The sequence below is a fragment of the Phalacrocorax aristotelis genome, chromosome Z, assembly GCF_949628215.1.
Source record: "Phalacrocorax aristotelis chromosome Z, bGulAri2.1, whole genome shotgun sequence".
Taxonomy (NCBI): Eukaryota; Metazoa; Chordata; class Aves; order Suliformes; family Phalacrocoracidae; genus Phalacrocorax; species Phalacrocorax aristotelis.
In genome coordinates this window covers 78,539,064-78,563,744 of record NC_134311.1, presented here as the reverse complement: position 1 = coordinate 78,563,744, position 24,681 = coordinate 78,539,064, and the positions used below count along the sequence as shown (strand labels likewise).

At 46.4% G+C, this 24,681-nt stretch overlaps 1 pseudogene; it reads right to left on the bottom strand.

The window, feature by feature from the left end:
* Positions 1–748: 748 nt before the first annotated feature.
* LOC142050792 (elongation factor 2-like) lies at positions 749–23,972 on the bottom strand (annotated as a pseudogene).
* Positions 23,973–24,681: the final 709 nt, after the last annotated feature.

Sequence of the window (24,681 nt, the reverse complement as noted above, 5' to 3'; positions counted from 1 at the left end):
GACAGCCGGCTGGGCATGAGCCAGCAGTGCCTGGGTGGCCAAGGAGGCCACCAGCCCCCGGGCTTGTGTCAGCACTGGTGTGGCCAGCAGGAGCCGGGCAGGGATGGGGCCCCTGTGCTCGGCACTGGGGAGGCCCCACCTCGAATGCTGGGCTCAGGTTTGGGCCCCGCGGGACAAGAAGGGCCTTGAGGGGCTGGAGCGTGTCCAGAGAAGGGCAGCGGGGCTGGGGCAGGGTCTGGAGCACAAGTGTGCTGGGGGGCGGCTGAGGGGGCTGGGGGGGTTTAGCCTGGAGAAGAGGGGGCTGAGGGGTGACCTTCTCGCTCTCTGCAGCTGCCTGAGAGGGGCTGGAGTGAGGGGGGGGCTGGTCTCTGCTCCCAAGTCACCAGTGACAGGACGAGAGGGAACAGCCTCAAGCTGCGTCAGGGGAGGTTTAGGTTGGAGATGAGGGGAAATGCCTTCCCTGCCAGAGCGGTCAGGCCCTGGCACAGGCTGCCCAGAGAGGTGGGGGAGTCACCGTCCCTGGGGGGGTTCAAAGGACGTGCAGCCATGGCCCTTGGGGCCATGGTTTAGGAGGCCTGGGGGTGTTGGGTTGGGGGTTGGCCTTGACGATCCTAGAGGTCTTTTCCAACCTTAATGATTCTGTCAGTCTATGATTATCACAACATGTTAGCACTGTGTGTGTATTTAGTGTGACACTCAAAAGTTTTTAATTTTCTTCCTGGTCTTATGAGGGAAGAGTATCAGGACAAAAACTGGGCAGTGCATCACGCAACATGAAACAAAAATGTTTACAACTTACCTAGGAGTTATCCAGAGGTGGAATGCCCTCCCCTCAAGCCTTTGCCTTTACGTGTTTCAGCCACACCTTGCTAAGGACAGGAATTTGCATCGTAAGGATCTCCAGGCAAAACCTGCCAGTGATCAAAGACACACTGTGGAAAAGCCTGGCCACCAGTGTTGGATCTCAAGTCAGTGGTAAAACCTAGTGGGAAGGAAGAAATGAAAAGGGATGAGCCAGCTCCAGGAAAAAATAAAATTGGTTTATTGTGATTTTCTGCATAGACAAAACCCCAAAAACACTCTTCAGGAAGCTGGGTATGGTACTGTTGGGAAACTGCTACTTTGCAGGTAGTTCTTTCAAGCAGGTGAAAGTGAGCCCAACTCCAAAGAAGTCCCAATAGGGCTTGTGTGATCATGTACATTTGCAATTAAAAGGCAAACAAAATTAAGTTTCGATAGATAGATAAGTATATGGGGAATAAGATGTTTCATATGTCTTGGCACCTGAACTGACCATTCAATCTGAGATCTTAGGGTTATGGTAAGTAGTACAGACATGTTAGTTTAGTGTTCAGAAGGAGTCAAAATGCGAAATCAAGTACTAGTACCGGCTAGGAAAGGAACAGAAAACAAAACATTATGTCCAGTGAAAGCCTGCACCTTTATTTTAAAGTTGTGCAGTTATGAGGGGGAGACTGAGTAACTTCATAAAGAAATCCATTGAGGGTTACTAAATTGATCTAGAAACCACTTCTGCCCCAGGAAGCCTCTGAAAGTGGCTATAAAAAAGTGACTGGGGAAGTTTTATACCAGCTTACCTCATTCTTCCTCTTCCCTAAGTGCTCACTTGTCATAAACAAGATGCTGGACTAACTCGACATTTAGTCTGACAGTACAGGAACTTTACATTTAACTGAAGATGTATATGTGCTTCCTTTGCCATTTCCTCATCTTCATAGCAGTTCATCCCCTTCTCCCAGGTATTCAGTCCCGCGAAGAGCTGCTGCCTGTGCATGCAGACTTTGCTGCTGTAGGACTACTTCTAACCGCTGGTTCATAGGAATAATGATACTTCCCCACGTCTTTGGATCACTGTTTTAGCAAGAGTCGACAGCAGCTTTGGCAACGAACCAGAGAGGCAGTTTTGCAGAATACGGATGTCAACGTGCTGTGTAAGTTGGGACTGAGAGCCCAGTGTAACATACGTCCAAGCAAGTCTAAGCTTATGCTTCTTTTTGGTTTTCCATGTTTGGAAAATGGGTGTCTCTATGAAATTGTTTTAAGCTCTATGCAAACTTGGAGAAAGGGGGAAAAAAACCCCGAAAATACCCAAAAGCCAGCCAGACAAACACATGTAAATTTTTCTTTTAAGAAATTAAATTGCCAGTTCAGACTTTAAAAGTTAAGCATCTCTTATTTCATCACTGATTATTTTAGCAGTTACCACACTAATGTACTTTGGCAAAGAAGCCCCCTCCAAAATAAAACATGGCATTTCTGACAGTTTTACCATGTGAGGAGTTCCAAACGCACCCCATGAAACTGGTAAACTTTCTGTCACAATGTCCCAGGGTACTCTTGAAGTGCATTTTTGAAGGGGGAGGAGGGAGACTGGGGACACAAACCACAGTACCAGAGGAAAGGCTCTGTACCACACCAAGAAGCTGATGTTTCACAGGGGCAGCATAAGAAGGATCAGATTATTATTTCAAAGGTAGTCTTAAGAATTGGCAAGAGGGTTTAATGCCATTTAAGCTACTCAGGCTGGCACTCTGTCCCTCTTTTAAAGATTCAGATTGGTACCAAATTTTCTAGGCTACTGCTGCTGAAGACCAATTCTTTCTTCCAGGCTTGCTTCAGAGGAAGAACTTGATTTAAAATGATGGAAACTGAATCTGGTGAACATTGAAATGTCTTAAGGTGCAGAAGCCACCACATCTTTTTGGCACCCTCTGCTGGCATGAAAGCCCCAGGGGGTAGGCTGCCACAAAAAGGAGTAAACTATTTGTCTCTGAGCTGAAGATGCAAAGGGACAACAGGAGGAAGCTTGGAGCTAGTGAAATGGGAATTCTGAAGTCCCTTTCATCCCGCAGAGGTCTTTCTTTAACTGCATGTTGTGGGTAACAAAGAAGTGTTCTCTTACCAAACGAATCAGGTAGGAACGACTTGACCACAAACATTGGAGTTCCTGCCACTTGGGATTCTTCAAAACCGTGTCCCCTTTTCCTGTTCAGCACACCATAGATCCCACCAACCACTTGTTATGGGCCCTGTAAAAGAAAAATTCTATGAAGTTATGTAAACGGAGGTCACCAGTTATTAAAACACAGCCAGGCAGCATTAGACAATCCCTCTAGACAGCTCTCTTGATGTTTTTCTCATGATGGGTCCTCACTCAGAGAAAATTCTCTCATGTGTAAGAAGTGGCTTCACTCTCACTTCCAAGACACCTTTCAGAAGCTCTGCCTGCCTTCTCTGCCTCACATGACTGTGAAGTTTCCAATTACTGTATATACTGGCTGTACCGGATTGTAGTTCCCATCCACAAAGTGAGGCAAAAGTGCATCTGCTCCATGAATTACCTTCAGCAAGCCTTGGGCACAAGAAAGCAGAGTCCTCTAGTACTTTGTAATAAATGCATTTACTACAGGATGCAAATCTTATACAAACAGGATCTCACCGTAGCTTATCACGGAACATACAACACGGCTGACAAGTACTCTGATAAAAACTGTACTTTAAAAAACCCCTACATTTGCTTAGAAACACACCACTGAGGTTGCAAAACTCCCCTGCTTTGTCACGATAGGTCTCACAAGTCATGAAGGTGAAGAAATTCTCCATTTTGCTGTTTTGTCCTTACTTGCACTCATTTTCTTCAGCCCTCATGGCTAAGACATTTTTTAAGCAGCTGAGCTGATTTCCTGCCCACCACCCAGCACCGCAGTCTGGAATTAATTTTTAAAGCAGGTTCTAAACCTTACAATTGCTTTTAAGACAGTTAAGACAAATTGGTATGTGAATAGCTGTACTTGGTGATAAATAAATACTTTTAGCATGGAATATACTTTCCAAGCTCTTTCATGGAAGAATTTAATTTACCAAGAATATTCAGTTTTTCAAAGGACAGAAGTCAATGTTTAAACAGCTCAGAAAAAAGCTTATTAAAAAAAGAAATTTAAAATACTTACTGCTCTTTCTGTTGACTTAGGATACCCATTGTTTGTTCTCCTGAATGCTTACAGTGACAGAAAGAAAGGATGGGAAAAAGAAAAAACCCAAATCATAACTTCCCCCAAAGTACTGGCAATTCATAAGGAACAGCACAATTCACCTCTGCACCTACATTTTCCAGTTTCCATTTAACTTTTTTCTAACTTTGGAATGAAAAACATGTCCTCAGACCAAGTCTTTGCATGACAGAGAACAGAGCTATCATGGTTTTTCGGAAGAAAATGTGGAAACACGGTTATAGATCTGGTGCATATCTGTCATTGGCAGTGTTAGGTTTATGGTTGGACTCACAGAATCATGGAATCATAGAATGCCCTGAGTTGGAAGGGACCTACATGGATCAAGCCCAGCTCCTGTCCCTGCACAGGACACCCCAAATTCACACCGTGTCTCTGAGGGCCTTGTCCAAGCGCTTCTGGAATATCGCCAGGCTGGTGCCGTGATGCCTCCCTGGGGAGCCTGTGCCAGGGCTCCACCACCCTCGGGGGGAAGAGCCTTTCCCTAATGCCCAGCCTAACCCTCCCCTGGCACATCTCCCTGCCATTCCCTCGGGGCCTGGCGTTGGTCACCAGAGAGCAGAGACCAGCCCTGCCCCTCCTCCTCCCCTCGGGAGGGAGCTGCAGAGCGCCATGAGGCTGCCCTCGGCCCCCTCTGCTCCAGCTGAACAAAACCAGGGACTTCAGCCACACCTCGTACGGTTTCCCCTCTAAACCCTTCCCCAACTCCGTGGCCGACTCGGGACACTCTCCAGTAGCTTTATACCCTTCATGTCCTGCGGCCCCCCCCTCGCCCGGCTGCGATGCAGGGCTCGATGCCCCCCAGGGCACGGCTGGCCCTCTGGGCTGCCAGGGCACGCTGGTGGCTCATGTTCAGCCTGCCATTGACCAGAACCCCCAGGTCCCTCTGCAGAGCTGCTCCCCAGCCCCTTGCTCCCCAGGCTGTCTGTACAGCCAGGGCTGCCGAGCCCCAGGGGCAAAACCCGGCACTTGCCCTTGTTAAACTTCGTACAGTTGATGATTGTCCAGCTCTCCAGATCTCACTGCAGGGCCTCTCTGCCCTCAAGAGTGTCAACAGCTCCTCCCAGACTCGATGATCTTAAGGGCCTAACTAAATGATGAATCTATGATCTCAGATATCATATCCTGTTGCATAGCTGTATTTCTACCAGATAGATGGGCCCCATAAGCCTGGGTTGTGCTGTAAGCGTAGAGGCATACAGAACCCTCCTTGCAGGAGGAACGATTTGCCCACCGGCATGGTGAATAGGAACCGCATGCAGAATGACATCATGGATATCAAAACAAACACCTCTCATGCTCTCCTCATAGAAGACGTCCTGCAGTATTAAAAGGGGAAAACCAAAGGTGTGATGCTACTATAAGATGTGACCCTTCACTTAGCAGGATTCAGGCCTGATTTAAGTCCCTCACGCTGATGCTGAACAGTTATGTCTGGACCAAGGCAGTGCACACTACACACAGAGCAAAGTCCTTCTAGGAAGGACTCAAATGCTCCTCTAGCATTTGAGATCTCACACTTGGAACAGACATTAAACTACGCACAGACAACAATGTGTCATTACGTAGGTTGAGTGACATATGTCCTTCAGTGGGAACAATTTCCAACTAGCTCACTACCCTGTTCTTATCAGTTACTGACAGTTTCTACATATTTCACAGGAACAGAGCTCAGATACATTTCAGTTACACAAGATAAAAGTACAGAACTACACTTACCTCTTTTGTAGCCCACTGGAAACCAGCAACAACGTTGTCTTTGATTTCATTTAGATACTGAACACCTTTCATGATGTCAGCTGAGATATTTAGACTGATACCATCAGGTTCAAAGCAACAAATCTTACGAGCCTCAGACACATCCTACTTGTATTTCTCTGCCAAGTAATGCGCATGCTGTTTCAGTTCTTGATGGGAACTGACTTCCCCTTTGTCTACGTCCTCTGCCAGGCCATCAGGAAAGGGTCGAGCCTTCACATACAGCCTGCTGTGTCTGTTGGGAGATTTGCGAGAAGGAGTTAACAGTTTGTTAGAGGATTAAACACATGTGCCATCACAGATAAGCTTCTCTTCTGCTAATACTGGACTTGAAAATTATTTCAAATATGATTTACTTATTTCAACATTGGTGGATTTCTGAAGAAAGTGGCAAATCTACACAAATCCAAAAAATGCAGATCCTCTGGAAAATACTCAAGTGGATGATCATATTACAGATAAATTCTTCAAAACCTAACTAATTCCTATCAACGTCAGACCAACAGCCCTGTATCAGATTCAGGTTCAGCTATTTACTCTTTACCTAGCCATGATCTCAGCCACACCTTCAGACAACTGGGGATGTGGTTCCATTTTTTTTACCAGACTTTTGTCCTCTACCTTTAAGGCTGAAGTGAATCAGAGAACAGTAACAACATGTTGGCTACCAGGGGACATGTTAGAAATGTTTGAAAGTAAAGTATCTTGTTATGATTCTGTGACTGAGGAGAAATCACAGGATTCACTAGGAGACCATCATCAAAGCTGCAGAAGGAATGAGGGTAATGAACTTGCTGCTCCATCCATCTCTTACAGTACATCCCAAGGCTGGTACATACCTTATTCCTGCTCTCCTCAACCACATGTTCTCTGAATCTAAAATAAATACAATGCGGTTTCACACACATCAGCATCCAGCACACAATGACATAAAGCAAGTTTTGCATGTAGTACCCCAAGTCTCTTCCTTTGTTTTCTTACTTTTTGTAATACCCTGCTCAACAGAGTCCCAAATTAGTAATTATCATTATAACACAGAAACTTATTCCAAATCCATTTTAGGCAGTTTTACTCATTGGTGCACTAGGGGTGCTGTGTTTTTGACAGCCCCTGGTAAACTGGGAAATTTTTTAACCATAGCAGCTTCATCATCAGGTGACCCCTCACAAAGAAGTTCACAGCAGTATTTTTGTGCTGTTACAGGGGAAGGTAGGTGAATGGTCATCATCTGAAGCAAGGCATCTCCAGCAGGCAGCCAGCAGCGCATCATGGCCTAGGGACCCAAAATTCATATTGTGATTAAAACTTATTTCAACAAACATAATAAATGACCCCCAAATAAACCTTTTGGATAGCATGTAGAAGGGTACACCTAGGGATGCAATGTAAAAAGTCATGCCAGCCATTTAAAATTTCCCTATGACTACTTAAATCTTGTTAAAGGCTGTGAGTAAAATACTTATCTAGAACAAGCAATCTGAACATGACTGTATGTTTGAATTACTGAAAAGCAGCACTCCTTGCATTCTTTTTTCCCTTGGGCTAGTGACTTACATTTCAACAGAAAGGTTAGGATTCTTGGATTATACTAAGGTCCTGAAATAAAACACAAATGTCCTTCTTCTCTGCTGACAACAGATTACAACAGTAGAAAGAAAAAGGTCCATGAATAATCATATTTTATGGCTGTATCTTCCATATATGGAAGATAAAAATAAATTCAAATGTTTCATTAAATCTCTGGCTATTTGCCACAGTGATGTGGTTGGATTTCCCTTCTCCAGTGACTATTTCAAGAACTTTCCACATGTATCCCCTGGGCCCCCTTTTTCATATGGGTTTTAACACACCTGGGGAGAACATGAGTTAGCACAGGAACTGTCTCCCTCTTAACATTCAGTGCTGCAAAGAAAGTGATCGCGTGCTGTCAGACATTACTCTTCAAAAGTGTGACTGTAATTCAGCAGTGTTCTTGCATATATTGGAATCTGTGAGAGCCAACCAGAAACCATGTTTTGGATTATAGAGGCACGGCATAAATGTGCGGCAACAGACACTTTGTATTAGAATTGCATTTACACCTTGAGAAGAGGGAGGGAGGTGGTGTTGGTGGGTTTTTTCATGTATGAAATAATTTTTTTTTCCCTCTTCTTAAATCAAAACAGGTATTTTGTATGCTGCAACACGCTTAAGTCCTGTTATCTCTCTAGCAAATTCAGTGCAAAGTATTACTAAGCATCTTATTTCATATCATTACATTCCTGATACACAAATTAACCACTTACCAGATTATAAAAAGACAATTAAGGTAAGTTTCTGTGGATTTTAGAAAGACCGAAAAGATTGTTCTCATCACAGAGTCACAGAACCCCAGAATGCCGGGGGTTGGAAGGGACCTCTGGAGCTCATCCCGTCCCACCCCCTGCGTGAGCAGGCACCCCCAGAGCAGGGGCACAGGGCCGCGTCCAGGCGGGGGGTGAATGTCTCCAGGGAAGGGACCCCACAGCCTCTCTGGGCAGCCTGTGCCCCTGCTCTGGCACCCGCACAGCAAAGGGGTTTCTCCTCATGTTCAGGTGGAACTTCCCGTGTTCCAGCTTGTGCCCGTGGCCCCTTGGCCTGGCGTTGGGCACCACTGAAAAGAGCCCGGCCCCATCGCCCTGACACCTGCCCTTCAGATATTTATAGGCATCGATGAGACCCCCCTCAGGCTTCTCTTCTCCAGGCTGAACAAGCCCAGGTCTCTCAGCCTTTCCTCACCAGGGAGATGCTCCAGCCCCTGATCCCCTTGGCAGCTCTGCGCTGGCCTTGCTCCAGCAGCTCCCTGCCCTTCTTGGACTGGGGGGCCCAGACCTGGCCGCAGCCCTGCAGGTGTGGCCTCACTGGGGCAGAGCAGAGGGGGAGGAGAACCTCCCTCGCCCTGCTGGCCACGCTCCTTTCCATGCACCCCAGGGCACCGCTGGCCCCCTTGGCCCCAAGGGCCCGGTGCTGGCTCAGGGTCACCTCGCTGCCCCCCAGCACCCCCAGGGCCTCTCAGCAGAGCCACTCTCCAGCAGGTCCCCCCCAGCCTGTGCTGGTGCGGGGGTTGTTCCTCCCCAGGGGCAGGACCTTGCACTTGCTCTTGTTGAATTCCATGAGTTTCCCTTCGGCACAGCTCTCCAGCCTGTCCAGGTCTCGCTGGATGGCAGCACAGCTTCTGGTGCATCAGCCACTCCTCCCAGCTCAGTATCATCAGCGAGCTTGCTGAGGGGTCGCTCTGTCCCATCATCCAGGTCATCGATGAATATATTGAACAGGACTGGACCCAGCACAGACCCCTGGGGAACACCACTAGTGACAGGCCTCCAACCAGACTCTGCCCCGTTGATCACAACCCTCTGAGCTCTGCCCTTCAGCCAGTTCTCTGTCCAACTCACTGTCCACTCATCTAACCCACACTTCCTAAGCTTAACCATGAGGGTGTTATGGAAGACAGTGTCAAAAGCCTGGCTAACTCAAGGTAAAGAACATCCACTACCCTTCCTTCATCGACCCAGCCAGTCATGCCATCACAGAAAGCTATCAGCTTGGTCAAGCATCATCTTCCTTTGGTGAATCCATGTTGACTGTTTCTGATAACCTCCTTTTCCTCTACATGCCTGGAGATGACCTCTAGGATAAACTGTTCCATCATCTTTGCGGGGATGGAGGTGAGGCTGACTGGCCTTTAGTTTCCTGGATCCTCCTTCTTGCCCTTTTTGAAAACTGGAGTGTCACTGGCTACCCTCCAGTCCTCGGGCACCTCTCCAGTCCTCCATGACCTTTCAGAGATGATGGGAAGTGGCTTAGCAACAGCATCTGCCAGCTCCCTCAGCACTCCTGGGTGCCTCCTATCAGGGCCCATGGATTTGTGAGGATCCAGTTTGCCAAAATGACCTCTAACCCAATCCTCCTCAGCCAAGGGGAAGTCTTTCTTTCTCTAGAGGAGCAAACAGCTCAAGTGTAAGAAATGTTACCATGTTGGCAATTCTAATGAAGTAGAAACGCCAAGTTACCTTAAGAAGTTTTCACTCCTTATTTTAATCTTCAGTATTATCAAATTTCTCTATCAGATTGGCTGCCTCTTCCTTCTTAAAATTCATAATGGCATCAAAGATCTGAAACAAGTTTATAGTCACCAGAGTAAGAAATACAAAAGAGACAGGTTTTGCTAATATTTTATCTTAATCATGACAAATGTCTGCAACCCCCCTAGTTTCTCTGTTCTGGGCTTTTGTTTGAGAAATTATTTGCCAGGATCATACAGTTCAAGATTCACAAATTACATCAAATGTTTGTAATTCCAAAGGAAGTTCCAAATTCCTATCAGAAGAGGTTCACACACAAGACACACGAATCTTTAATGTAACAATATGCAGAATATATTATTCAGATATGCTGCCTTCTACTTCTGTCCCACCTTCTGCACATTGTTCTTATACTGCAGAATTTCTAATCTCTACAGAAACGTACTTTATAAGAAGGATGGCTTTCCTAAGAGCTAACCTACTAAACTAAAAAAACCCTCCCCTCTCGACCTTGCAGTCAAATCCAGACAAAAATGCTGCTTTACCTTAAAGATAGGATCCAGAACTAGCTGGCAAGATGTCCTTGGCAACTTCTTTCCATCTGGGCTAGTGGATCATTTGCTGAATTTTCCACTTGCTGGATCAAAATATCTAAAGATTATGTTTATTTTTACTCATTCAGTTTGAACTTCAGGAGCATCCACTTTTCCTGCAAATTTCCACTTAGTTATTTTTAAAAGAAAACTTTGTAAAGTCTCACATTTAAACAGAGATTAAAATAGCAAAAGAGTGGTGAATCCTTATTTGAATGTAGCACTAACTGTTAGGTGTTTGGGGAGGCAAAGGATGGCTTTTTGTTCGGTTAGGTTTTTGAGGTTTTTTACTACACTTAAAACCACTGCCTTCAAGGTGCATTTTTAGACTTACAGGGAGCTAGACACTGTAAACAAACCTGTGGCCAAGAATTCTCTTACTTTACCCTGTTACCTATAAATGACTTTTGAAGCCTTGCTGAAAGCACTTAAATACCATACAAGATAACTCTTGGAGTACCCTATGAGCTAAATGAGTCAAGGTAGGTTAATTTTTTGTAAGGCATCAGAAGACAAGCAAATATATTGAGCTTTCACACGTGTATGAAGCATTCAGTTAACAGGAAGTTGCGTACACATCTAATAGGAAATTAACTCCATCATTTATGAGATATAATTTGAGGTTCATTAAATTCACAGAAACACTCATTTGTATCAAAAGGCTGGATTTAGTCCATAATCTTGTGTTGTGTATTAATTATGCCTATGCAGTTCAGTAAAACCATTTATGTTCTCAGGTTCTAAGAGTGAATCTTCTCTCACTGCTCTTATGGAGCAGGTTATCAGAACTCACCACAGAAGGCACGTACAGCGTATCTGCATTACAAGAAACTGCCGTTCTCAGATACACAAGGAGTTTTGTTGTAAGAGCTACAAGCTCATGTCTCTAACTAGCTTTCTGCGCTGCCTGTGAAAGCTTAGATTTACAGAAGCACAAACTCAACATACGCTGGTGTGCATCACTGATATCCTTAGGGTGTCACTGTGGTATCTAAGTATGTATCTACGTTCATTCCATGCGTACCACGTTATGCAGTTATCACCCCAGTTTTTTCACCATATCTTTCTTTGAACGCTCAGCAAAATTGAGTTATATAACTGGATCAATCTTTAAAAGGTCGGAAAAAAGTGAATGCATTTCACAAAACACTGATTTGAAATGCATGAATTGCTTTCAGCGCCAGGTAGGATCAGTAAAAATGCCAAATATTTTCTGAAACATAGAACAAGGAAATATTTTCCCCCAAATGGGCCTATTGAATATTACTTTGAAGCAAGAACCTTACTTTGTCCCACAGAGTGGAAATATTTATAACAAAGGGTAAAATAAAAATTTCAGACATATATTTGTAAAGTGCTAAGTACAATTTGGAGGATCATAAAGAATATTAACTGAATTGTTAGTGAACTTTCTCTGGAAGTTAAAATACAGGTGGTTCATTCCTGCCACACAGATAAAACTGGTCTGGCTTAAAAATGGCTGAAATTCATGGAATATAAGAATCAAAATACAATCCTAGCCGGGGGTCCTTTGTCTCAGTAACTAGATTAAGCTGCAGTCAATTTTAGCCATAAAGCAAACTAGTAGAGGATGATCACATTTAAATAAAGGGAACCAGGTCTGAAAACTCTGGTGAGAACGTGTTGTCTTGGAGCTATTTGGTGGAAAAAAGTAATATCTGAGGCAGCCTGACTCCGATAATTCCTGGACCACCAGAGAAGACCTGCGCTTGACTTTAGTATTTTATTTCACAATTCTCAGCTGCAATATAGGAAATACTATTTGTCTTTCTAGTTTCAAACCATCCTTCCAGAGATACCCAGCATATTGTGATATAATTACTGGTAGAATAACAAAGGCTTATATCTTCAGATTAAACAAGAGCAAATTAAATATCTTATCAGTCAGGAATAGCAGAAAGCCCATGTTTCTTGTTGTGTAAGCGACATAAGCAATAAAGTCCGGCACAGAAAGCTAATTTTCTGGCTTCTGGTCCTTTGCCTTAAATTTCAAACCATAGCTTCCCTTCAGCAGTTTGCCCCAGGCAAGCGTCTGACATTTGATGTTTGAATGACACTGAGCAACTGGCTTGAGGTTACACATTTTGTTAGTGAGAAAGTATCACTAGAGGCTGATCTGCTTTGTGAATTCTCTCCTCTCTCCTAGTTGCTTTCAGTCCCCAGTTGGTTGGTCTGAAATAATATCCCCAAAGGAAAAAGTATGAAACAGTGGGGATGGAAGGGGACTGAGGAATGGCTCCTTCAGGCTGGCCAGAGATCTGAACTGCCATAAATGTACGCAATTGTTTCGTATCAAGGCAGGTATGCTCCAAAATAGGATTCCTTACCATAATATTACCTATTGGTCCAGTTTCACCCTCTCCGTAGGTGGAAATGATGACGTTGACATTTCTCACAATACCCTGAAATGTCTGGTAAAGTTCCTCTGGCTCCAGCTGCAATTCCAGCAAAGCACGATCCATTTTGTCCATCAACAGTACTGGTTTGATACATTCTGCAATAGCCTGCTGCAGAACAGTCTCTGTCTGTACACAAACCCCTTAAAGAATATAAGCACAATTAAAACATGCATTACATAAGTGGGCAAGATCTAATCTACTTTGTATAGCGGTGACTGGGAAATTCAAACTGGGAATTTGGTGGTAGTCTCAGTGCTCCCTGAAAACACCATTACTCAGTTGCATGTATCGCTCCATTTTCTAACTGAAGGAGGAGAAGAATGTCAGGCAGCTCCACTCCCTAGGATTTTACTGAAAGATTGACTTTATTTCCTCAGTTACTCTACATTCAACCCACAAACGGAATACAAAGTGGATATAATCCTCTAAAGATACAGGAAAGGCCATGGGCTAAGACTGCAGATTTGAATTCATACCATTAGAAGTTAAACTTTCAGAGCAAGAAGCTCCTTCCATCAGTCATGATTTTTTTTTTCTTAAGAGGAATAAAATAAAATACACTGAGGTCTTTCTAATTAGAAGAGCATGCTTACCTGAAACCCAACAAAAGCACCATTAGTGACACGGAGAGCCGCTGTAACTTCAGAGGAGAAATCAATACGCCGTGGGAGTCAATTAAGTTAATAAGAAAACCTGAACCATCCCTACACTGTTTGACAAAGGACAGGTCATTGGCTGAGAGCTCATAATACATAGGAATTGCCCTGTAAGAGAAGATAATTAATTTTACTTATGAATTTATGAAACATTTAATAATGTTTCCTAATTTGCTCTTTATAAAAAGTTGCATTGGTCAGACGACTATACTTGCTCTATTACAGTGCCAATATTTCTTGACATACTTGAGAAACTACAAAGAGACTTCAATATTTGAATTGCTAAAGTTCTTAGGATCTAAAATTCTTCTCTGGGTGTAATTAATTTTTATTCTTATTCAAAATCAGTGCCTCGGGATAGTATTCACAGCATAATATCACTGTCAGACACTTGTAAAGTCACGCTCCAAATCACTTTACAACTTGTTAACTGTGCAGTTGCAGACATCAAAGACAGAGGTAATAATAACAAGATGCAGCCCACCACAGTGACTTTGGAGGAACAGGGTATTAGCCTGTAAGCAAACCCATAAAAATGAGGGTTACTACTAAGAATCTTTCTGAAAGTGTCTTTCTCCATAGCAGGTAAGAGCAGCCACCAGATATCACTTAGAAGCTCTACTCCAATATTGCCCAGATTGCACTCTGAAGACTGTGAGCTTCTGTTCTGTAATGCACAGCTTGATTCACATGTCAACTTAAAAAAAACCTGACAAGATGCAAGGCTTTGAGCAGACCCTTGTTCTGTCTTCAGACTAAAATGAAAGAAAAGAAAAAAAGATACAAACAAATTCTTACGTAGACTAGATTGTGATACATCTTTCTTACTCATCTTTCCATGCGTCTGTGAATCGCGTTTCTCCTGCTCTGGCTGAAAGTGATGATGCCCGTTTTACACACCAAGGAGTCTGTCAGGGTTGATTTGCCATGACCGAAATGAACAATCACACACATATTCCTAGTGCTGGACTTCTTGTCCATAACCACTTGGATCTGGTCTACTGTGAAACTCACCTGGATGGGGGAGAAAAAAAAAAAAGAGAACCAGCTATTGCTTCCTTTTAAAGTATACAAATGTTTATGTGAAATTTCAAACTTTTGCTATTTCTTATTAAATTCACAATCTAAAGAAGAAATGAAGCCGTTCATACTTTTAAGCTTAGTATTACAAACAGTTGTTCATATTTTTGGTGTGTTTTTCTAAGTACGAAGAGTGGAGGAGTACCTTGAAATATGGCTCCAATTTCGTATCAGAAAATGTCAACTGCCACAAAGAACGAAGAATCCACCTGCAGAGACAAACAGCTCATCCCTGCCAAATGTGGTGGGCGGGTTAGTGCACACAACTGCAAGCTGCAGCTCTCATCAGAGCTTCTGCACACATCCTTCTCCTCTCCTCCCACCTGTATTGGGTTTGCATGGCAAGGTTGTGCGGGGGAGCTACACAGGTCGTTTCTGTGAGAAGCTGCCAGAAGCTTCCCCAAAGTCTGACAGAGCCAGTGCCAGCCGGCTCTGAGATGGCCCTGCTGCTGGCCAAGGCTGAGCTCACCAGTGATGGGGGCAGCGCCTCTGGGATAACATGTTTAGGAAGGGAGTGAAAAAAACACTGGGCAATTGCAGCTGGGAAAGGAGTGAAAATATGTGAGAGAAACAGCCCTGCAGACACCCAGGTCAGTGAAGAAGGAGGGGGAGGAGGCGCTCCAGGCACCGGAGCAGATACTCCCCTGCAGCCCGTGGTGAAGGCCATGGTGAGGCAGGCTGTGCCCCCGCACCCATGGAGGTTAGCAGTGGAGCAGATGATACCCACCTGCAGCCTGTGGAGGACCCCACGCCGGGGCAGATGGGTGCCCGAAGGAGGCTGTGACCCCGAGGGAAGCCCATGCTGGAGCAGGCTCCTGGCAGGAGCTGTGGCCCCGTGGAGAGAGGAGCCCACGCTGGGGCACGTTTTCTGGCAGGACCTGTGACCCCATGCGGGACCCGTGCAGGAGCAGCCTGTTCCTGAAGGGCTGCGCCCCATGGGAGGGACCCACGCTGGAGCAGATCCTGAAGAACTGCAGCCCATGGGAAGGACCCATGTTGGAGCAGTTCGTGGAGAGCTGTCTCCCATGGGAGGGACCCCACGCTGGGGCAGGGGAAGAGTGTGAGGGGTCCTGCCCCTGAGGAGGAAGCAGCTGCAGAGACAGTGTGTGAGGAGCTGACCACAACCCCCATTCCCTGTCCCTCTGCGTGGCTCACGGGGAGGAGGTAGGGAAATCGGGAGTGAAGTTGAGCCTGGGAAGAAGGGAGGAGTGCGGAAAAGGTGTTTTAAGATTTCATTTTTATTTCTCATTATTCTACTCTGATTTGATTGGTAATAAATTGAATTACTTTTCCCCAAGTAGAGTCTGTTTCGACCATGATGGTAATTGCTGAGTGACCTCCCTGTCCTTATCTGGACCCACAAGCCTTTCGTTATATTTTCACTCCCCTGTCCAGCTGAGGAGGAAGCGATGGAGCATCCAGCCAGGGTCAACCCACCACACCACCACTGCCCCTCTTTGCCAACTCTTCCTCCCACACCTGCTCTCCATTTCCCAGGGGTTTTCAGGTGAGCTGCTCTTCCTGGTTTCAGGAAAAGGCTGGGTCTTCTTTTGTAGCCAATATACCACCTCTAGAAACTGGTGGCCCAGCTTAGTCAAAAACCTCTTTAAAGACTTTAATTAGTCAAGTGCAGAATGTTTAGAGCCTCTCTCACAAATGATTCTCCAGAAAGAAATTTTTTTTAATTTCCATAATTCTTCTATCTCTTGCTAAGATCAATTTTCCTCCTTCAGTTTGCGGACACCCCCACTCCCCCACACCCCTTGACCCTCAGAAGCCCTGGTAATTAACTATTAAACACATGACAACTTAGCAAAGTACGATGCGATCTTACTAATCTTGGCCTGTCTCATTCTGTAATGAGAATTACCTGTAGATCACAGGAGTGTCACTAAAATGGTTATTCTTGCAAATGCCTTTAATGCATGAAGTGCTTTGTAGGGACATGGAAATAGACAGGAGAAGACAGAAAAAATGATGGGGAATACCAAACAAAGGAACAGAAAAATCACACACCACATCAGTATTTTATTCTAGTTGCCCAGCTGAAGAAAAATGTACCTTATGAAACACTTAAATAGGTTCCTCATCTGTGTTTGAGTTGCAAATGACACAGAAATAATGAAACATGCATTTCTGTTGCTACACCAGCAAAAGCTTCTAACACAGTCTGGGTCTTAACGAGTGCACCTGAATGGAGGGAACCTGTAATTAAAAAAAGCCCCACAGCCCAGCTCAAAATATAATTATATGTAGGAGAAAAAATAGGGTGGGTATTTTTTCACTTGAACAGACACACTTCTGATATATATCTGATTACTGCATATTCCCATACCTAGTTTGGATCTTCAGTTCAACTTTTCATTTTACATTTTTTCAAGAAAACAGTTCTTCTTAAAAAAAGAAATACTTCTAGTTAAAATAGCCAAGTTCTTTTTAGACATGAGAAATATCCAAACTAAGCAGCAGCCTGGCCTCTTCCTCCCCGAAATGTGTTCTTTCCCCATTCTCCCCTACATTTCTTTCCTATCTCAAAGTCTGCAATGGAGAAAACAACCAATCCTCCCCCCCCCCCCCCGCTTTTTTTTTTCTGCTAAAGAAAATTTGGTACAAAAAAGAACGTTTTTAGAGTGTGCCTACAGTTTCATCAGTGATCCACCTCAGATGAAGGCACTTAATTTCTGAATTTGCTCTGTTAGGTTATTCCTTACTTTAATAAAAAGCAATGATAGTTCTTTCCCAGAACATTCTAGGGTGCCCTGGCATCCAAAGTCTCCCTCGCAGCAAAATTTACATACTTCTGAGACCGCAAAATATTTATCTTTCAATTTAGAGAAAACAGCACCACTACTTTTCTACTTTTATAATTTTCCCTGTTTTTAGATTGTGCTGTGCTAAAAAATCAGTACTCTTAGCGACAATTTAGTGCTAGAGCTGTGCTATATACACTTATTTTGTAATGCAAATAAATACTTAAGTGTTGAAAGGTATACCCACGTGCTCTTTGTATTTGCTAATTATACACTTTCTTAAAGGAACAAGTGACATTTACTTCTGGTAAATCTTTACCACTGAGATCACATTTTGAACTAAAACCTGTATTTTATCATTGTCTCCAAGTTTCCAATACATTTATATACACAGGCTACACTGTGGTTTTCTTCTGGAGCAAGGAGCAGAGATGGCCATAACAGTTCATTTTTTCCCCTCATATTTTAAGCATACAGGCCTTCTGTGAGTGTCCATTTATGTTAATTCTAAATGCAAACTTCAGACACATGTTCCTGTGACAGGACTGGGTGTTCTCCTATGGGCTGTTGGAGTTATTCATATAATCTGAGAAAGGATGGCATCGGAGCTGTCAGAACCTTGATACATGCCTGAAAACAGAGCTGGGATAATTTTGTCCCCACTGTTACACAGTAGAATGAAAACAGATACACGGACTGATCATTATACAAGACATCGGTGTAAAATATTAGTTTTATGGGTTTAGCTCTCAGTTGCGGAGCTGCAGCAACTTGAGTTTGAGGTGGAAAAGAATCACTAAGTCATGACGAAGGAAAGGAGAGCCAAGAAACACAATGAGAGAAGAGCAGGGTCAGACAGTACTGGGTGGGAGGTGTGGGGTAAGGCAAAGACAGGGGCAATCGACAACCAAGTTTAAGGGATTAGATGCTCTGTAGGACCCATAGCTCTACAGGGTCTACATACATGGGTCTACATAGCTCAAAAGAAGTCATCACAGCCAAGGAGGTGAAGAGGCAGGCCTCCGTGAGTGACCTCAAAGCTTCCGCTGACAAGTCTCACAGCAAACCAACGCCAACAAGAATGTATTTTTATTTCAAACTTTCCATCCTTTTGTCTTCCCAACAGTGGGATCGTTTACCCGGTGCGCAACACGCCAAAACGCACACAGAGCAGAGGTGTTTTATTCATTTCACATTTGCACACAGATGGGCACTAATTTGTAACTCCACAGAGCTAGCACCCCGCACCAGGAAACTACAAGGTATTTATCTTGTTATGTGATTAGTAAAAGCCCACCAAAATTCATATTCATTGGTTGGTTAGTAATTATCTTCTCATCTGGTATTGGTTAGGTGTATTTTAATTGGCTTTGTTAGCTATGTAAATTAGCACGCTTGCACCTTGCTGGAGTCGGGGGGTGAGCTTTCTCCACCCTGAGTCGTGTCGGTGGTCATGAGCTCCCCCTGCCGCCTTAACCCTTCTGGCAGTTACTGCAGCTTGGACTGACTTCACGCTCTATCACCTGGTGTTTTTCTGAGGTGGGATGTTCCCTTTTATCAGCCTCTCAGTTCTACAAGGACACAGCTGCAAAACAAATGCTTCCCTATCTGTCAGCTCCCTTCTCTGGCAGCCAGACTCTGTTTTGCCAAGGTCACAGGGTCCGTTGTCATTATGTAGTGGAAAATGCCATTTTCTGTGGGATGTCACGTTTTCTCAAGTGCAAGACTGCATCCCTTCCCAGAACCTGGGTCCCTTAGGTGTTACTGCATTAGGTGCTTGCCAAACCTGGTGGTCTGGTGCTTGTCGTGCTTGACAAACCTGGTGGCCTTCTATGACAAAGGGACTTGCCTGGTTGACATGGGACTGGCAGTGGACATTGTCTACCTGGACTTCTCCAAGGCCTTTGATACGGTCCCCCATAGTCTCCTCCTGGAGAAATTGATGCATTATGGCCTAGACAAGTGGTCTGTGCAGTGGGTGGGGAACTGGCTGACAGGTCGCACCCAAAGGGTGGTGGTAAATAGCTCCTTCTCCAAGTGGCAACCTGTCACTAGTGGGGTCCCCCAGGGATCAAGATTGGGCCCAGTGTTATTCAACATCTTTATAAGTGATCTGGACAACGGCATCAAGTGTAGCCTGATGAAGTTTGCAGATGACACCAAGTTGGGTGGGGAAGTAGACACTCCAGAAGGGAGAGCTGCTCTGCAGGGAGACCTGGAGAGGCTGGAAGAGTGGGCCAGCAAGAACCTTATGAAGTTCAACAAGGACAAGCGTAAGATCATGCACCTGGGAAAACATAATCCAGGAGTGCAGCACAGACTGGGATGCACCTGGCTGGAGAGCAGCTCTGTGGAAAGGGACCTGGGGGTCCTGGTGGGCAGGAAGCTCAACATGAGCGAACAGTGGCTGCTGCGGCCAAGAAGGCCAACAGGATGCTGGGTTGCATCAAAAAGGGCATCACCAGCAGAGAGAAAGAAGTCATTATCCCACTCTACTCGGCGCTTGTCAGGCCACACCTGGAGTGCTGTGTGCAGTTCTGGTCCCTGCTGTACAAAAAGGATGTGGCCAGGCTGGAAGGGGTCCAGAGAAGGGCCACCAAGATGATCAAAGGACTGGGAAGCTGCCATAGGAGGATAGGCTGGGAGAGCTGGGTTTGTTCAGCCTTGAGAAAAGGAGGCTCAGAGGGGATCTCATCACCATGTACCAGTACTTAAGGGGCAGCTACAAAGAAGATGGAGACTCCCTTTTTACATGGAGTCACATGGAGAGGACAAGGGGGAATGGACACAAGTTGCTCTTGGGGAGATTCCGATTAGACACGAGAGGGAAATTTTTCACAGTGAGGACAGTCACCATTGGAATAATCTTCCGAGGGAAGGGGTTGACTCAGCCATGTTGGGCACCTTCAAGATTCGGCTGGACAGGGCGCTGGGCCATCTTGTTTAGACTCTGCTCTTCCTAGAAAGGTTGGACTAGATGATCCCTGAGGACCCTTCCAACCTGGGATTCTGGATTCTGTGCTTTTTGCCAGGACTACAACAATATAACACACCTGGGCATGAAGCTTCCAGCCTGTAGGAAGCTCCTGAGAGCCCAGTCTAGGTAAGTGGCAGTCCTCTATTACTGTTTGGTTTATCCCTTGGCGTAAATGAGTATTTTTAAGAGCTTAATGCTACTAGCTCACTTTTAGTTCACTTTGTTGTATTATAATAGCAGCTGTTCTTGTTAATATATCTGGGTAAACCATTCTTTAGGTTCTGTTAATTAGCTTGTTAAAAAAATACAATATATGCGAAAAGTTAAGAGCTCAATTCAGGCATTAATATTAAAGTCTTACTATGCCTTCTGGCAGGAACTTCAGTATTATGTATTAATAAATGCTATCTACTTTCAAACATTTTATTTACTGCTTCATTTACATGAATGCCAAAACAGAGCTTGCCATATGTGCTGCTCTGTCAGAGAGGCAGGCCCTGGCATCACAGTTTTTTTGGTTTTTTTTTTGGTCATAAGTACAACTGAAAACACAAAACCAGATTAAAAATTAATAGCAATTTTAATTTTACATATTTTTCATTAGAGAGCTGTTACAGAGTTTCTGTTCTGCTGTGGTAGCAACCAGATCAAAGTTATCTTGCTATGAAAAGCTTGCTTCAGAGGGGTTAAGGTCTTCCATGTGCAACAGCAAGCAAAAAGTGAAGGAGATGAAAGCCGTGATTTGCTTTCTTACAAGCAGAACATCACTTTTGCCAAACCCCTCAAGTTTCATGTCCACTACAGCCAGACAACGACCTCCCTCCTTTTAACTATGCATTACATTTAGGTAGCCCATACTGCAGTGTGGCTTATCCCTGGCTATCAGTAACACCTCCAGAGCAGACTGCCTTCCTCTGCTGCAGGGCATCTCTTTCTCTTAAAGATGTTCAAATTCTTATAGTAACTAACCATTACATAGCATCAACTCAGAAATACATATTCTAAAACCAAAGAAAAATGAAAATACTTATTGAAGCTGACAGAGGTAACTAGAATGTGCATTTCAGTAAACAATAATACTTATACAATGAAAGATTACACGGATTAAAAAAAGGGAAAAAAAAGGAAAGGGTTCCAACAGCATTAATCATCAAGAAATGCAAAGATGTACAAGCATCTGCTTATCACAGAAACAGGCTGGTAAATTCTGATTAACTAGAATAAGAAAGGGACTCAAAACAGGTGAAACGCATTACCAGCAGTGCAGTGATTTAAAATAATGGGGCAGGCTTGATAAGGGGAAAAATAAAGTAAAAACAAGAAACAACAACCCACCCTGTAGTGTTTCTAACAGGTTCATTTCCCTGAGGAAATGCTGCTGATCTGATTAAGGCCAGACCATTCTTCCGCAAGATTAGTGCAGTGCAGCCCTGTGTAATACATATACTCACACATACGCATAGCTTTTTCCAAGCTTCACTGGAAGCAATGCTTTTATTTCCTACCCTTACAAACAGTGATGATCAGGATTTAACGCCAAATCTTACGCTGGAATTCACGACACGTGTTGGTGGGCAAAATGTAGAGAAACGTCCATATCAGTGACCTGCACTGACAAGGTGCACTCCCCATAACCTGCAGAAGGAGGAGAAACAGAAGCAGCGGCACCGTCCCTACCGGTACACCTAGCAATATTTCTAATAAAAGAGCATGTAGGGGATAAAAACGAATAAACTCAGCAGTGCCCGAATCCCACGGCCGGGCAGCAAGGGAGGCAGCCAGGGTCACCTCAGCGCTGCCAGGGGCCGCCTCCCCTGTCAGCGCGGGAGGGCGGGAAACACTTTCCCCGCGCCTTGTTCAGCCCCCAGGGCTGACACAGTAGGAGCTCCTGAACAGCATCACGTTCCGTTCCGGCGAGGGCCAGCGGGGCTGCTCCGACCCGCCACGCCTCTCCCTGCCCGCCGCGCCTGACGGGCAGCGCTGTGACAGGCGCGGTGAGGAAGATGGCCGCCGCGCCCCCCCGGGCGCCGGCTGCTGCCCTCCGTTAAGGCGCGGGCAGAGCCCTGCTGCCTCTGAGCACCGCCACCGCGGTGGGTGGGTGGGCGGCCTGGTAGCGCTCTGGGTGACATCGCGCCTGGCCGGGCCTCCTCCCCGCGGGAGCACTCACCGTGGTGGATGATGGCGCCGGATTTTGCCTGCAGCCCCCTGAGCAGGGCTGCGGGAGGCGGGAACGAGCCGAGATCAGCTGTTGCTGCGCTCGAACATAGCATAAATCATAGAATCGTTAAGGTTGGAAAAGACCTCTAGGATCGTCAAGGCCAACCCCCAACCCAAGACCCCCAGGCCTCCTAAACCATGTCCCCAAGGGCCACGTCTACACGTCCTTTGAACCCCCCCAGGGACGGTGACTCCCCCACCTCCCTGGGCAGCCTGTGCCAGGGCCTGACCGCTCTGGCAGGGAAGACATTTCCCCTCATCTCCAACCTAAACCTCCCCTGACGCAGCTTGAGGCCGCTTCCTCTCGTCCCGTCACTGATCCTGGCTTGTATCAGGAATACTGTAGCCAGCAGGAGCAGGGAGGTGATCGTGCCCCTGTACTCGACACTGGTGAGGCCGCACCTCGAGTACTGTGTCCAGTTTTGGGCCCCTCACTACAAGAAGGACATCGAGGTGCTGCAGCGCGTCCAGAGAAGGGCAACGAAGTTGGTGAAGGGTCTAGAGAACAAGTCTTATGAGGAGCGGCTGAGGGAGCTGGGGGGGTTTAGCCCGGAGAAGAGGAGGCTGAGGGGAAACCCTATCGCTCCCAGCAACTACCTGAAAGGAGGTTGTAGCGAGGCAGGGGTCAGTCTCTTCTCCCTAGTAACAAGCCATAGGACGAGAGGAAATGGCCTCAAGCTGTGTCAGGGCAGGTTTAGGTTGGATATTAGGAAAAACTTATTCACTGAAAGGGTTGTCAGGCCCTGGCACAGGCTGCCCAGGGAGGTGGTGGAGTCTCCATCCCTGGAGGTGTTTAAAAGAAGGGTAGATGTGCTTGAGGATATGGGTTAGTGGTGGCCTTGGCAGTGATAGGTTAGTGGTTGGACTCATGATCTTAACGGTCTTTTCCAACCTTAACGATTCTATGATTCTGTAATTCTATGGTGACTTGGGAGCAGAGACCAGCCCCCCCCTCACTCCAGCCCCTCTCAGGCAGCTGCAGAGAGCGAGAAGGGCTCCCCTCAGCCCCCTCTTCTCCAGGCTAAACCCCCCCAGCTCCCCCAGCCGCCCCCCAGCACACTTGTGCTCCAGACCCTGCCCCAGCCCCGCTGCCCTTCTCTGGACACGCTCCAGCCCCTCAAGGCCCTTCTTGTCCCGAGAGGCCCAAACCTGAGCCCAGCATTCGAGGTGGGGCCTCACCAGTGCCGAGCACAGGGGCAAACGCCGCCCTGCCGCTCGTCCCCTGCCGGGCGCCCCTCAGCTCGGCCGGCGCCCGGGGTGTGCTGAGGGGCAGGCGGCCTCGCTCCGGGCGTCGGGGTCCGGGGCGGGTCCCTGCCCCACTTGGCCGCCGCCTGCTCCCGCGGCGACCCTTCCCCGGAGGTGGGCTGCCCGCTCCCGCTGCGAGCCTCCCGGCCGCTCCTCCCCGGCGCTCTTCCCCACCGGTGACCCGGACCCCTAACGCCGCCATGCCCCCCCAGCCGCTGCCCGTACCCCGGAGGTCTCCCGCCGCCCTCAGAGGGACAGCAGTGCCCGGAGGGCGCGGGGCGGCGGTGGCAGGCCGGGCGCGGGCACCCCCCGCCGCCACGGGGGCTCACGGCGTCCCTGGGCTCGTTAATCCTCCCGTGATAGCCCCGCGGCTGCGACCACCGGGTCACTACGTGCCGTGCGGAGGCGGACGAGCGTCCCGACGGCGCGCATCACGCTGCTTCTGTCACCCGTTCGGGCTCTCTCAGGGAAACGTTAGGTGGAGCTCCGTCCCTTCTCAGCGAGACCTGCGTGGGGGACCCCGCGGCGGCCGTGGGGCTTCACTGCGCTGCTGCTGTGGCGGGGGCCGCCCCGGTGGCTTCTCTCCCTCAGGATGTGTAGTGGCAGAGCGTCAGGTTCGACTCCTTGCTTTGAACAGGTAGTCAGGCTGGCTGCCATAACCCCTTATTAGCTACTTTTAAAAATAGGTTAAATGACTGATCGGTTCCCTGTTGAAACGCGAAGATGGCATCGCGTCCCTTTAAAAATAACTTGCTGTCACGAAAGGCACTGAAGTAATAACAGCACTTCACATTTTTAATACAGCCTTTCACCTGAAAACGTATTTTAGAAATACTAGGTAATTAAATTGTCAAGCATGGAGTGAGCACATGAATGTCTTCACTGAAAGCACCAACTTCTAGGATCAAACT